This window comes from Medicago truncatula, chromosome 7 (assembly GCF_003473485.1).
Source record: "Medicago truncatula cultivar Jemalong A17 chromosome 7, MtrunA17r5.0-ANR, whole genome shotgun sequence".
In the NCBI taxonomy this organism is placed as follows: Eukaryota; Viridiplantae; Streptophyta; class Magnoliopsida; order Fabales; family Fabaceae; genus Medicago; species Medicago truncatula.
The window spans coordinates 52,281,627-52,295,518 of record NC_053048.1 but is presented as its reverse complement, the minus strand read 5'-3'; the positions used below and the strand labels follow the sequence as shown (position 1 = coordinate 52,295,518).

General features: G+C 33.4%; 2 pseudogenes; both read left to right on the top strand.

The window, feature by feature from the left end:
• Positions 1-4,654: 4,654 nt before the first annotated feature.
• LOC11430029 (pectinesterase-like) lies at positions 4,655-6,610 on the top strand (annotated as a pseudogene).
• Positions 6,611-8,186: 1,576 nt separating this feature from the next.
• LOC11426630 (pectinesterase-like) lies at positions 8,187-10,172 on the top strand (annotated as a pseudogene).
• The last annotated feature ends 3,720 nt before the right edge of the window (positions 10,173-13,892 follow it).

Genomic DNA, 13,892 nt, shown 5'->3' with positions numbered 1-13,892 from the left:
AATCACCATAAAGTTTTTCGGTTTATTCAATTAAGGCCGACCTTTTCACTTCCCTAATTTAAATTATATTTTTTATATTGCTGGGATCATTGAAAAAAATATGGTTTTGTTGGGTTTGCTATAATTTGAAAATCACAAACATCTATACATATACTTTTAATCAAAATCAAAATTTCATAAAACAATTGTTCATAATTGACAAAATGTTGTGTGCGACTCTAAATCTTGTTGGGATTTTGTTGCGCTAAAAACACACTTAGAGCAAGTGTACACAGGGATTATCGTATCCACAGGGATTAATTAACAAGTACTAAACTAATTAAGATTAATTTATTATTTAGACGAACAAGTAGTAGAATAGTTTCGGTAACCAAGTAACGACGAAGAAGGATAAAAGTGCGAAGATGTAAATCAATAGAGAGAGGTCTAGGGTCACGATTTCACTTGCAAGTTTCGATTCCCTAATGTCTAGTTCTAATTCAATTCCTTTATTTTTATTCAATCACCAATCCCTTAGTAAAACTATTAATCCATCTGGTCATTCGTGATTAATATTCTTTTTCCTAAGTTAACACTTTGTTTTGTCATTCAAAGAGTTGAAACTCAAGAAAAGCATAAAGCACAAAAAGGTTGAATGACTGAAAGACTAAAATTAAGGTTTGATCATGCAATAATTCTAATCTCAATTAACTGCAGTATGATCGTTGATCAATTAACTGATTGTTAACATGCAAAGATTTGATCATTCTTAATAATGTGATAAAATCAATATAACAAATTTGATTTGAATAAAAAGTGGAATTCACATTAATAAACTAGAACATAATGAGGTCTCTGAACATACAAGATTCTCCTAAACCCTGGAAAATAACTTAGCTGTCCATAACCAAGAACACTAAAATTGAAATAAAATTCATGAAATTAGAGTAAAGAATAACCACAAAAGATTGCAGATTTTTGCTCCAATTCCAATCTTCACTCCAAGCTCTTCTTTTTCCTTTTGTAGCGTGTGTTCTTCTTATCAATTTCCAATCCTGATTTCTCTCTCTGTACAGCGTGTGTGAATGTGATGCATGGCTCGGAGACAAATTGTTATTCTTTGTAATTATCTTTCCTATTTTTGTACATGAGATCCACCAGAAATACAAATGAAAATTTGCTCGAATTATAGTTTAAGCTTCAATTTTCATTTTTTTTTTATCATTCAAATATAAATTATTCAGAAGTGTTATCATACGCAAAAACGTGTTTTTGCTTAATCCACATATTGTTTAAAAGATCATGTTAACTTGTGCCCCTAGGGCACATGTTAATCATTAAATATTTGGTAAGTATTAATTGAAAAAAATTAATATTAGATTTTTTGAGCAATAAATTAACGCAATTTTTGAAACATAATTTCTATTAGTGGAATCCTTAAGATGTACCCTAAGGTCACAAGTTAATATTTCCCTTGTTTAAAAAAGCTGTTATATGCAAATGAATAATCGATCATTTAAGAAAAAAGATGCTTCAAATATATAGGATTACGTCGCTGATAAGTGATAGTTTTTTTTGGTTACAAAAATTTTAGGGTGAGGGGATGGTGCTCCAGTCCAAGGCAGGGAAGACATTCGGGTTTAAAGAGCACTTACAAAGATAATTACATTTACTTCCCTTCAAAGGCACTAGCGGGGCTCGAACCCGGGTTATCTCGGATTCAAGACCTATCTTTTTACCACTAGACCAAGACTTTGGATTTCACTGATAAGTGATAGTTAATATTGAACGTCACTCCTATTTAATTTAGACAAAAACTATTTGGTTAGTATATTTCTCAAACAAATCTATATATCTCTTTAGTTTGTAGACTTTTTTAAGAAAAATGTTATGTGGAGTAACATTTAGGATTTTAAAGGATATTAGAAGACTTTACAAAATTTTAATGACTTTAGTGATTTTTAAAGACTATCAAGATTTACAATTTGGATTTCAATGGATTTACATCATAACATTTTAAACAATTTCAAAAAAATTTATGGATTTATAAGATTTCAAATTTCATGAATTTTAAAGTTACATCGAAAAGAAATGATTATATTTCACTCTTTATTACAATGTTCTCAACATCTCTTTTATTTATGGCTTAAATATGTAAATCGTCCCTGTAATTTGGCGTGTTTTTGGTTTTCGTCCCTGTATCTTTTTTTGTTTTAAAACAACCCCTATAAGTTAATAACTTTTTGATTTTCGTCCCTCCCGTCAACTTCCGTTACAAAAACGCACATGTGGCAAACGGACGATGACGTGATAGTGCCTGACGTGGCAGACGATGCTGACGTGGAAAACTTATTGATGAGTCACACAGTAAGAGGGACCAAAATTAAAAAACGAAATTTGTAGAAGGACCAAAGCCAAAAAAAACAAAATTCGTAAAGGGACTAAAACCAAAACCAAAAAACGAAATTTGTAGATGAACTTGACTATTTCCATGACCAAAACCAAAAAATGAAATTTGTAGAGGGACCAAAACCAAAAAACGAGAAGACGAAAAATTCAAATTTAATTACATTTCATCATCTTTTTCCCACATCTTCTTCTTCATTACTATCATTGTCTTCATAAACTTCATCATCATCATCAATCAAACACAGAAATTCATCACTTCAAAATCCAAAAATCCATCAACTCAAAACAACAACAAACTCAATCCAACACATTCAATTATAACTTCTCTTTTATTTCTTCTCACAAACAACAAAATCAAATTAAACCAATATACCCACTGTTCAACGTGCAATCCAATTTCACACACTTTAAAATAAAACTTATCTCAATTCAACATTCCAACATATTTTTCAATTCTATTTATTATCCCTCTAGAACTTCAAATGAAAAGAATATTCATATCAAACTTAAACCTTTCTCTTATAATCCAATTTCACACAACAATCTTCCAAATCAACCGGAAATAAAGAACACGATCCAAATGTTCGAAACAAAAATGATGATATTAGCGTTCAAAGAATTGATGAAGAAAGCATCTGGAGTGACCAAGAAACAACAGAGATGCGAGATCAATGATGAGACGAGAGTTGGTAATGAAAAAAAATCATTCTTTAGGTTTTTCAATTTGAGAATTTTGTGAATTTTTTCAATATTGGGAATTCGAGCATTCACAATGAGGATTTTGTTGTTATAATTTGATTTCGATATTATCAATAAAATTTTAGTTGGGACTATGAACATTGTGGATTTTAGTGTTAAGATGTCAATCTGACCATTGTCAATGGGGATTTTGTTTGGGTTTGTGAGAAGTTGTCTATTGAGAGTGAGATGATGATTTTGAGTTTTTTTTATCTCTTTTCTGAGTATTTTTTCCTGGGTTTTTTGATGAATTTATGAAGACAATGATGAAGATGTAAAAGAGGTGGAAGGAAGAAGATGAAGAAAGCTATTTTTTTCTCGCTTTTTGGTTTTGGTCCCTTTACGAATTTTATTTTTTTGGCTTTGGTCCCTCTACAAATTTCGTTTTTTGGTTTTGGTCCCTCTCACTGTGTGACTCATCAATAAGTTTGCCACGTCAGGCACTGCCACGTCATCCTCCGTTTGCCACATGTGCGTTTTTGTAACGGAAGTTGACGGGAGGGACGAAAATCAAAAAGTTATTAACTTACAGGGGTTGTTTTAGAACAAAAAAAGATACAGGGACAAAAACCAAAAACTCGCCAAATTACAGGACGATCTACATATTTAAGCCTTTATTTATTTATTTTTAAGAGAGAGAGAGAGGAAGTGAGAGAGATAGAGAGAGGGGCGAAAATCTTAAAAGAAATAACAATCCTATGAAATCTCATGGTACAAAAGTAATAGCAGCCTCTTATTAAAGGCCACACGTACACACAAAATCTCACTGTTTATTTCCCAAAAAACAAAGAACTCAAGATCCTAGAAATGGTGTCCTTCAACTAATTGTAGACATTAAAATGTTTATCAACCTTGTTCAATTTACCTCAAAATATTAATTAACATTATTATAGAAATGTTATTTTCTTGCAAAACATCACAACAAACTTGCAATTTCAGAAAAGAAAAATAGTGGTTATTAAGAGAATTGGTAGTTAATAGAAGTTAGTTAGATTTGAACCGGCGCTTTAATACATCAAATGCCTTTGCAACAGGAAGTCGTTTGACATTTCTTATTAGCAACCTAAAAAAATAAATATGTTAAAGATGATAAATTTTATGCATGAGAAGTTTGCATAAACCGATAGCGTGTAGATGATTTGCTAAAAGACATAGACTGAACTTGACAACTTTTTTTGTACTAGTAACTGTCAAATAATAACTGTATATAACAGAATTAGTTATTCCTGTTTTAGGGACTTCACTGAGTATATATTTGATGAAGTACCACTTTGTAATTCAATTAGCACATTCATTTCAATAATGAGAATTTTTTCTACTCATAACAGTAATAGTGGTAGATAGTGTTTCAACTCATTCCTAAAATTAACTGAGAAGTTTACGACTATTATGTGCCTATCATCTAAAAAATTGCCAAATATAGAATTTACTTTGGTTGGTTGAAACTTTTGTTGATAACGTATAAAAACCATAACATCATCCCAGAACTCTGCAAGGATCTCCAATAATCTCCAATAAGCCTAAAAAAATGAAGGGAAAGGTAATTATCTCCGCCGTTTCTCTTATTCTCGTTGTAGGTGTTATCATCGGTGTTGTTGTCGACATTCACAAAAATGGTAAAGACCCTGAGGTTCAAACTCAACAAAGAAATCTTAGAATTATGTGCCAAAACGCACAAGACCAGAAACTCTGCCATGAAACTCTTAGCTCTGTGCATGGCGCCGATGCCGCTGACCCTAAGGCATACATAGCAGCCGCCGTGAAGGCAGCCACTGACAATGTCATGAACGCCTTTAACATGAGTGAAAGGCTCACCACTGAGTATGGAAAGGAAAATGGTGCCAAGATGGCTCTTGATGACTGCAAGGACTTGATGCAATTCGCTTTGGACAGTCTTGACCTCTCAAACAATTGTCTTAGTGACAACAACATTCAAGCTGTTCATGACCAAACTGCTGATATGAGGAATTGGTTGAGTGCAGTCATATCCTACAGACAAGCCTGTATGGAAGGATTTGACGATGCAAATGATGGTGAGAAGAAAATCAAAGAGCAATTCCATGTTCAGAGTTTGGACAGCGTACAAAAGATCACCGCGGTTGCCCTTGACATTGTGACTGGTTTGTCCGACATCCTCCAGCAATTCAACTTGAAGTTTGATATCAAACCTCTTTCCCGTCGTCTTCTTAATTCTGAGGTGACTGTTGACGATCAAGGATACCCTTCATGGATCTCTGCTTCTGATCGCAAGCTTTTGGCTAAAATGCAACGAAAAAATTGGAGAGCAAATATTAGGCCTAATGCTGTTGTTGCCAATGATGGTAGCGGCCAATTTAAAACCATCCAGGCTGCTCTTGCCTCTTATCCTAAGGGAAACAAAGGCAGGTATTTTATCTACGTTAAGGCTGGTGTCTATGACGAATACATCACTGTACCCAAGGATGCTGTTAACATTCTTATGTATGGTGATGGCCCTGCAAGGACCATTGTCACCGGTAGAAAGAACTTTGCTGCCGGTACCAAGACCATGCAAACCGCCACCTTCGGTACGTAATTCAATTATTATCTATCAAAGCTTTTTTTATTTTATTTGATTAATTGTATACCTTATGATTGAAGAAAGAGTATATAAGAAAAAGTAGCATCACTCTCAAAATTTATTTTTGAAGAAAACATAACTCGCATTGAAAAGAGAAATATATACATATAACATTGACATATATAGCCAGTGTGATCGAAATTACTAATTAATTGATTATCCATGCGTGCAGCCAACACCGCAATAGGGTTCATTGGAAAGGCAATGACATTTGAGAACACAGCCGGTCCTGATGGTCACCAAGCTGTGGCATTTAGAAACGTAGGAGATATGTCTGCTTTGGTGGGTTGCCATATCGTGGGTTACCAAGACAGCTTGTATGTTCAAAGCAACAGGCAGTACTACCGCAATTGTCTTGTCTCTGGTACCGTTGACTTCATCTTTGGATCATCTGCTACCTTGATCCAACACTCTACAATCATTGTAAGAAAGCCTGGCAAAGGGCAATTCAACACAATTACCGCAGACGGATCAGACACGATGAATTTGAATACTGGTATTGTGATCCAGGATTGCAATATCATCCCAGAAGCAGCATTGTTCCCAGAAAGATTCACAATTCGGTCTTACTTGGGCAGACCATGGAAGTATTTAGCAAAGACTGTCGTCATGGAATCCACCATTGGTGATTTCATTCATCCAGATGGATGGACCATTTGGCAAGGAGAACAAAATCACAACACATGTTACTATGCAGAGTATGCAAACACCGGACCTGGTGCCAATGTTGCGAGGAGGGTCAAGTGGAAGGGTTATCACGGTGTCATTAGCAGGGCCGAGGCTAACAAATTCACAGCTGGTATATGGCTCCAAGCTGGACCCAAGTCTGCAGCTGAATGGTTGAATGGTCTTCATGTTCCTCACTACCTTGGCTTCAAAGCTTGAAAATTAAACTAATGTTTCTATTCAGCGGCCGTGGTTATTGGCATAAACTTATTGAATCCATCGTTTGGGCTCATAATAAATTAAAAGTTGCTCCTGTTACTCAGTGTAACTCTCAGAGAGTGTGAATGTGATGCATGGCTCGGAGACAAATTGTTATTCTTTGTAATAATCTTTGCTGTTTTTGTACAGGGGATCCACCAGTAATACAAATGAAAATTTGCTCGAATGATAGTATAAGCTTCAATTTTCATTTTTCCTTTGATCATTCAAATATAATTATACAGAAACGTTACTGCAAACTTCATACACAAAAACGTTTTTTTGCTTAACCATATTGTTAATAGAAGCTATTAAATGCAAATGAATAATTGATCATTTAAGAAAAAAGATGCTTCAAATATATAGGATTACGTCACTGATAAGTGATAGTTAACATTGAGTCACACCTATCTAATTTTGACAAAAACTATTTGGTTAGTATATTTCTCAAACAAATCTATATATCTCTTTAGTTTGTAGACTTTTTTTAAGAAAAAGGTTATGCGGAGTAACATTTAGGGGATATATCGAATTCGGATTTTAAGAATATTAGAAGACTTTATAAAATTTTAATGACTTTAGTCATTTTTAAAGACTATCAAAATTTATAATTTGGATTTCAATGGATTTACATCATAAGATTTTAAACAATTTCAAAAGATTTTATGGATTTATAAGATTTCAAATTTCATGAATTTTAAAGTTTCATTAAAAAGAAATGATTATAATTCACTCTCTATCACAATGTTCTCAACATCTCTTTTATTTATTTATTTTTAAGAGAGAGGGGAAGAGAGGGGGAAAATCTTAAAAAAATATCAATCCTGTGAATCTCATGGTACAAAGGTAATAGCATAAAGCCTTATCAAGGCCACACACGTACACACAAAAACTCACTGTTTATTTCTCAAAAAACAAAGAACTTGAGATCCTAGAGACGGTCTTCTTCAACTAAATTTAATTTAGACATTAAAATGTTAAAATGTCTATCAACCTTGTCCAATTTACCTCAAAATATTAATTAACATTATTATAGAAATGTTATTTTCTTGCAAAACATCACAACAAACCTTGTCCAATTTAATAGAAGTTAGTTAGTGTCCCCGTGAGTTTAACTCAGCTGATAAGGACAATGTATGATATATGTAAGGTTCGAGGTTCAACCTCGGACACCACAAAAATAAAATAGAAGTTAGTTAGTAACGGTCAAATAATAATTGTATATAACAGAATTAGTTTATCCTGTTTTAGGGACTTCGCTGAGTATATATTTGATGAAATACCACTTTGTAATTCACTTAGCACATTGATTTCAATAATGAGAATTGTTTCTACTCATCACAATGTTAACTGTAATAGTGGTAGATAGTGTTTCAACCGAGAAGTTTACGACTATTACGTACCTATCATCTAAAAAATTGCCAAATATAGAATTTACTTTGGTTGGTTGAAACTTTTTTTGATAACCTATAAAAACCATACCATCATCCCATAACTCTGCAAGGATCTCCAATAATCTCCTATAAGCGTAAAAAAAATGAAGGGAAAGGTAATTATCTCCGTTGTTTCTCTTATTCTCGTTGTAGGTGTTATCATCGGTGTTGTTGTCGACATTCGCAAAAATGGTGAAGACCCTAAGGTTCAAACTCAACAAAGAAATCTTAGAATTATGTGCCAAAACGCACAAGACCAGAAACTCTGTCATGACACTCTTAGCTCTGTGCGTGGCGCCGATGCCGCTGACCCTAAGGCATACATAGCAGCAGCCGTGAAGGCAGCCACTGACAATGTCATTAAGGCCTTTAACATGAGTGAAAGGCTCACCACTGAGTATGGAAAGAAAAATGGTGCCAAGATGGCTCTTGATGACTGCAAAGACTTGATGCAATTCGCTTTGGACAGTCTTGACCTCTCCAACAACTGTGTTCGTGACAACAACATTGAAGCTGTTCATGACCAAACTGCTGATATGAGGAATTGGTTGAGTGCAGTTATCTCTTACAAACAAGGTTGTATGGAAGGATTTGACGATGCAAATGATGGTGAGAAGAAGATCAAGGAGCAATTCCATGTTCAGAGTTTGTACAGCGTACAAAAGGTCACAGCCGTTGCCCTTGACATTGTGACTGGTTTGTCTGACATCCTCCAGCAATTCAACTTGAACTTTGATATCAAACCTCCTTCCCGTCGTCTTCTTAATTCTGAGGTGACTGTTGACGATCAAGGATACCCTTCATGGATCTCTTCTTCTGGTCGCAAGCTTTTGGCTAAAATGCAACGAAAAGGATGGAGAGCAAATATTAGGCCTAATGCTGTTGTTGCCAATGATGGTAGCGGCCAATTTAAAACCATCCAGGCTGCTCTTGCCTCTTACCCTAAGGGAAACAAAGACAGATATGTTATCTACGTTAAGGCCGGTGTCTATGACGAATACATCACTGTCCCCAAGGAGGCTGTTAACATTCTTATGTATGGTGATGGCCCTGCAAAGACCATTGTCACTGGTAGAAAGAACCAAATGGCCGGTACCAACACACAGAACACTGCCACCTTTTGTACGTAATTCAGTTATATCGATCAAAGCTTTTATTTTATTTAATTAATTGTGTACCTTATGAATGAAGAGAGAGTAGATGTGAAATAGTAGCATCACTCTCAAAATTCATTTTTGAAAAAAACATTAACTCACATTGAAAAGATATATATATAGACACATACATATATATAGCCGGTGTTATAGAAGTTACTAATTAATTGATCATCCATGCATGCAGCCAACACCGCAATGGGGTTCATTGGAAAGGCAATGACATTTGAGAACACAGCCGGTCCTGCCGGTATGCAAGCTGTGGCATTTAGAAACATAGGAGATATGTCTGCTTTGGTGGGTTGCCATATCGTAGGTTACCAAGACACTTTGTACGTTCAAACCAACAGGCAATTCTACCGCAACTGTGTTATCTCCGGTACCATTGACTTCATCTTTGGAACATCTGCCACCTTGATCCAAAGCTCTACCATCATCGTGAGAAAAGGCAATTATGATCATAATGAATACAACGTAATTGTCGCAGACGGATCACCGCTGGTGAATATGAATACTGGTATTGTTATCCAGGACTGCAATATCATCCCAGAAGCAGCATTGGTCCCTGAAAAATTCACAGTTAGGTCTTACTTGGGCAGACCATGGCAAAATGAATCAAAGGCAGTCATCATGGAATCCACAATTGGTGATTTTATTCATCAAGATGGATGGACCACTTGGCCAGAAGAACAAAACAAGCCAGAAAAACATCATGAAAACACGTGTTACTTTGCAGAGTATGCCAACACTGGACCTGGTGCCAATGTTGCGAGGAGGGTCAAGTGGAAGGGTTATAAGGGTGTCATTAGCAGGAGCGAGGCTACCAAATACACCGCCAGTATATGGCTCGATGCTGGACCGAAGACTGCACCCAAGTCTGCAGTTGAATGGTTGCACGATCTTCATGTTCCTCACTACCTTGGCTTCAAAGCTTGAAAATTAAACTAATGTTTCTATTCATCGGGCGTGGTTATTGGCAAGAACTTATAGAATCCATCGTTTGGGCTCATAATAAATTAAAAGGTTCTCCTGCTATAGAGAGTGTGAATGTGATGCATGGCTCGGAGACAAATTGTTATTCTTTGTAATAATCTTTCCTGTTTTTGTACAGGAGATCCACCAGAAATACAAACGAAAATTTGCTCGAATGAAAGTATAAGCTTCAATTTTCATTTGATCATTCAAATATATTATTCAGAAGCGTTACTGCAAGCTTCATACACAAAAACGTTTTTTTGCTTAATCCATATTGTTAATAGAAGCTATTAAATGCAAATGAATAAAATTGATCATTTAAGAAAAAAGATGCTTGAAATATATAGGATTACGTCACTGATAAGTCAAGTGATACTCCTAGCCATAGTTTTAAAACTCGGCTCGGTCATCGACTCGGCGGAGGTACTGGGTCACTGGGTCAATGGTCGAACCAGTGAGTCATTGGTCGAACCGCATAACTGAATCGGATTAAACCGGATAACTCGGATGTATAACTCGGTCTATATAAAAAATGTGTACTTGTATTAAACTGAGATGGATTAGATTAAACTAATCACTCAATCTCAAAAATAAAAATAAAAAAATCATAAAACCTACCAATTGTTAAAATCATCAAAATTAATCACTTTATATACATTTCATACATACACAAATACATACCATATTTAAATGAATATTAAAAATATATATTTAGAGAGAAACAACAATTTATTTTTTTTAATAAAGAGATAAACAACAATATTAAAAAAGTATGTATTTTACTTATAAATATGATAAACTAGGAACGTTAGCGATTTATTATAATTTAAAATAGAGTTAAATTAAGTTTTTTTATGAGTTAAATTAACATCTACTTGAATCATGGGAGTAATGGCCAGGGTGTTGCTTTTGTATAGGGAACATTAAAAATATAATAAATAAAAAGTAATAATTATCACAAAAAAGCATGTGGTGTAATGGTTAAGGTTTCTGCCTTGGTTGTTGCTGGTCGTGTGTTCAACTCCTGCCCATGCCAATTTTAAGATTTTTTATTAAAATATCAGAAGTGCGGTTCACTGACCCGGCCGATTTTCAAAAACCGCCGGGTCATCGGTTTTTACCGAGTTTAACCGGTTCTTTCCGGTTCACACCGGTTTAATAGCATACCCGATCCAATACTTGGCTCGAACCGGTCAGGTGTCCGGTTCCCGGTTCAACCGGTTGAACCGGCCGGTCCGAGCCGGATTTTAAAACTATGCTCCTAGCTACTTTTTTTAGGGGACTCCTGGCCAATTTAGACACAAACTATTTGGTTACTATATAGTTTTTCTCAAACATATATACTCAAATATATATATAGGATTTTGTTAAAAGACATCTTTTATGAAGGTGTCGAAGACACCTTTTATAAAGGTGTCTTATAGACTTTTTAAAAAAAAAAGTTATGTATACTCAAAAAATAAATGTTATGTAGAGTAGATTTAATTTTAAGTTTAAAACTTATTAATTATTAATTATATTGTTAACTATATTTTTAGTCTCTATAACATTTTTTTTTTTTTATGAAAGTCTCTATAACATTATGAAGTTTAGTTTTTGTTTCCAAAAAAATTGCATTTTTTAGTCCCTACGGCTATGTTTGCTTGTAAAGAGAAATTGTAGAGATCAGAGAAATATGTGAGAGAGAATATGAGAAGAGAGAAGATGTGATAAATAGAGTATATTTGGAGTATTGTTTGTTATAAGAGAAAGAGGAGAGAAAGAAATGTTGATTAGCTATGGGAAATTTGTTAATATTAATTCAAATAATTACTATTATTTTTTTACAAATGAAATTAGTAGTGGTATGTAAAGTAAATATATTATTTGAATTATTTATTTTGTTTTGATTTAAAGCATCTGTCATATTGTCCCCGTGAGCATAGCTCAGTTGGCAGAGACATATATTATTATATGCAGGAGTCGGAGTTCGAACCATAGACACCCCACTTATTCTCCTTAAAAAAGAATTTTAATCACTAGACTACCTGACTAAAAAAAACATCTACCATATTTTTATTTTTTTTTAATGTAACATATCTGAACTCTACAAGAGAAAGGTGGGTAATTATGGAAATGAATTGGATATCTCCATTTCTTGGCAGGTTTGAGGTGATTCAAAAAGTGAGTGGGGCCTACAGGTTTTGGTCTCTCTTCAGCACTTCTCTCGTGCTCCAAACTAGAGAAATGAGATCTCTCTTTGCTATCTCTCTCTTCCGTATCTCTCTCACTTCAACTTCTTCGCTACCAAACAAACAGTACATGTTTATTTTGCTGAAACAAAACAAGTCTAATATCTTCAATTACATTAAATTTTTGATTGATTTTTGGACGGACATATTTAAAACATTATAAAAGGTTTTCCCACAAAAATTTAAAACTTTTTAACATAAAATGAATTAAATATGAACTTTTTAAAAGCAAAAAAGGTCAATATAAAAAAGTGACAAAAATTCAAACCTAAAAATCAATTTTAAGTTAAATATGTTTTAAATCCCCATAAATATGTGATATTTTGACATTGATCCCATAAATTAGAGAACTAACGAAGTCAATCGATTGGATTGTTTTTCAGGTTTTTGGGTTGCATTTGAAAATACTAATTTTATATTGACTTAATAATGTGGACTAAAATTGTTTATAGGCTAATTTTATAGGACATAAAAATACTATTTTTTTATGTGAAGGAAAAAACAAAATTTGATAATTGGCCGAAAATCATACCCCTTAATTATATCTTCCTTAATTTTATATTTTTTTAAAAAAATATTCTTAATTTTTATACTTAGTAAATACATACTATGATAATTGTTTTTTGTAAAGACTATTTTATTTATATAATCGTGATCTCAAGATAAGAAGTGCCACAAGAGATTTAAAGCTTGATCGATTGTACATGGATATGAATATAGGGACGTGATCAATTGACATCATAGTGTTCTTTAGCAAATTACCTTATTACAAGTTTGGTCGTTGGATTAAAAGATATATTATAATATTGACTATGTCTCTAAAGTTTAATTATAAAATTTAATATTAATAAAAAATTATTTAATATGTTAAAATGAAATACATCAAAATTAGCGTCTATAAACTTTTTGAAAAAACAAATTAATTTTGATGTATCTTATTGACATATCAAATTATTTTTTATTAATGTTAAATTTATAGAAAATTATCTATGTTATAATATCTTTCAATTCAACAAAAGTGTCAATTGATAATGTCCCATGAATATAAATACTACAACAAAATAACTTGATCAAAAAAAACTACAACAAAATAAGACAATACCGTAGGGACTAAAAATAAATTTCATTCAAGAGAGAATCAGGAGTATCTAATAAGCACACATTCCTTTGTATAACTGCTCCACAAAATCTATTTTCTTTTTTTGTTTGCAGACAAATATATTTTTTATTTGCTCCGCTTAAGAAAGCTCTGTTAACTTCATTTTTTTTTTCTCTATCCATTTCAATGACACATACAAATAAAAATATAATATAACTTTTTTATCTTTTTTAATAACACCAACAATAAACATTATTATAAAAAATTTGTTTAAAGATATAATTTGGATGATAAAAAGCCAGCACAAAATTCCTTTCCCCTTTGTATATAGTATATAATAGATGGTTATTA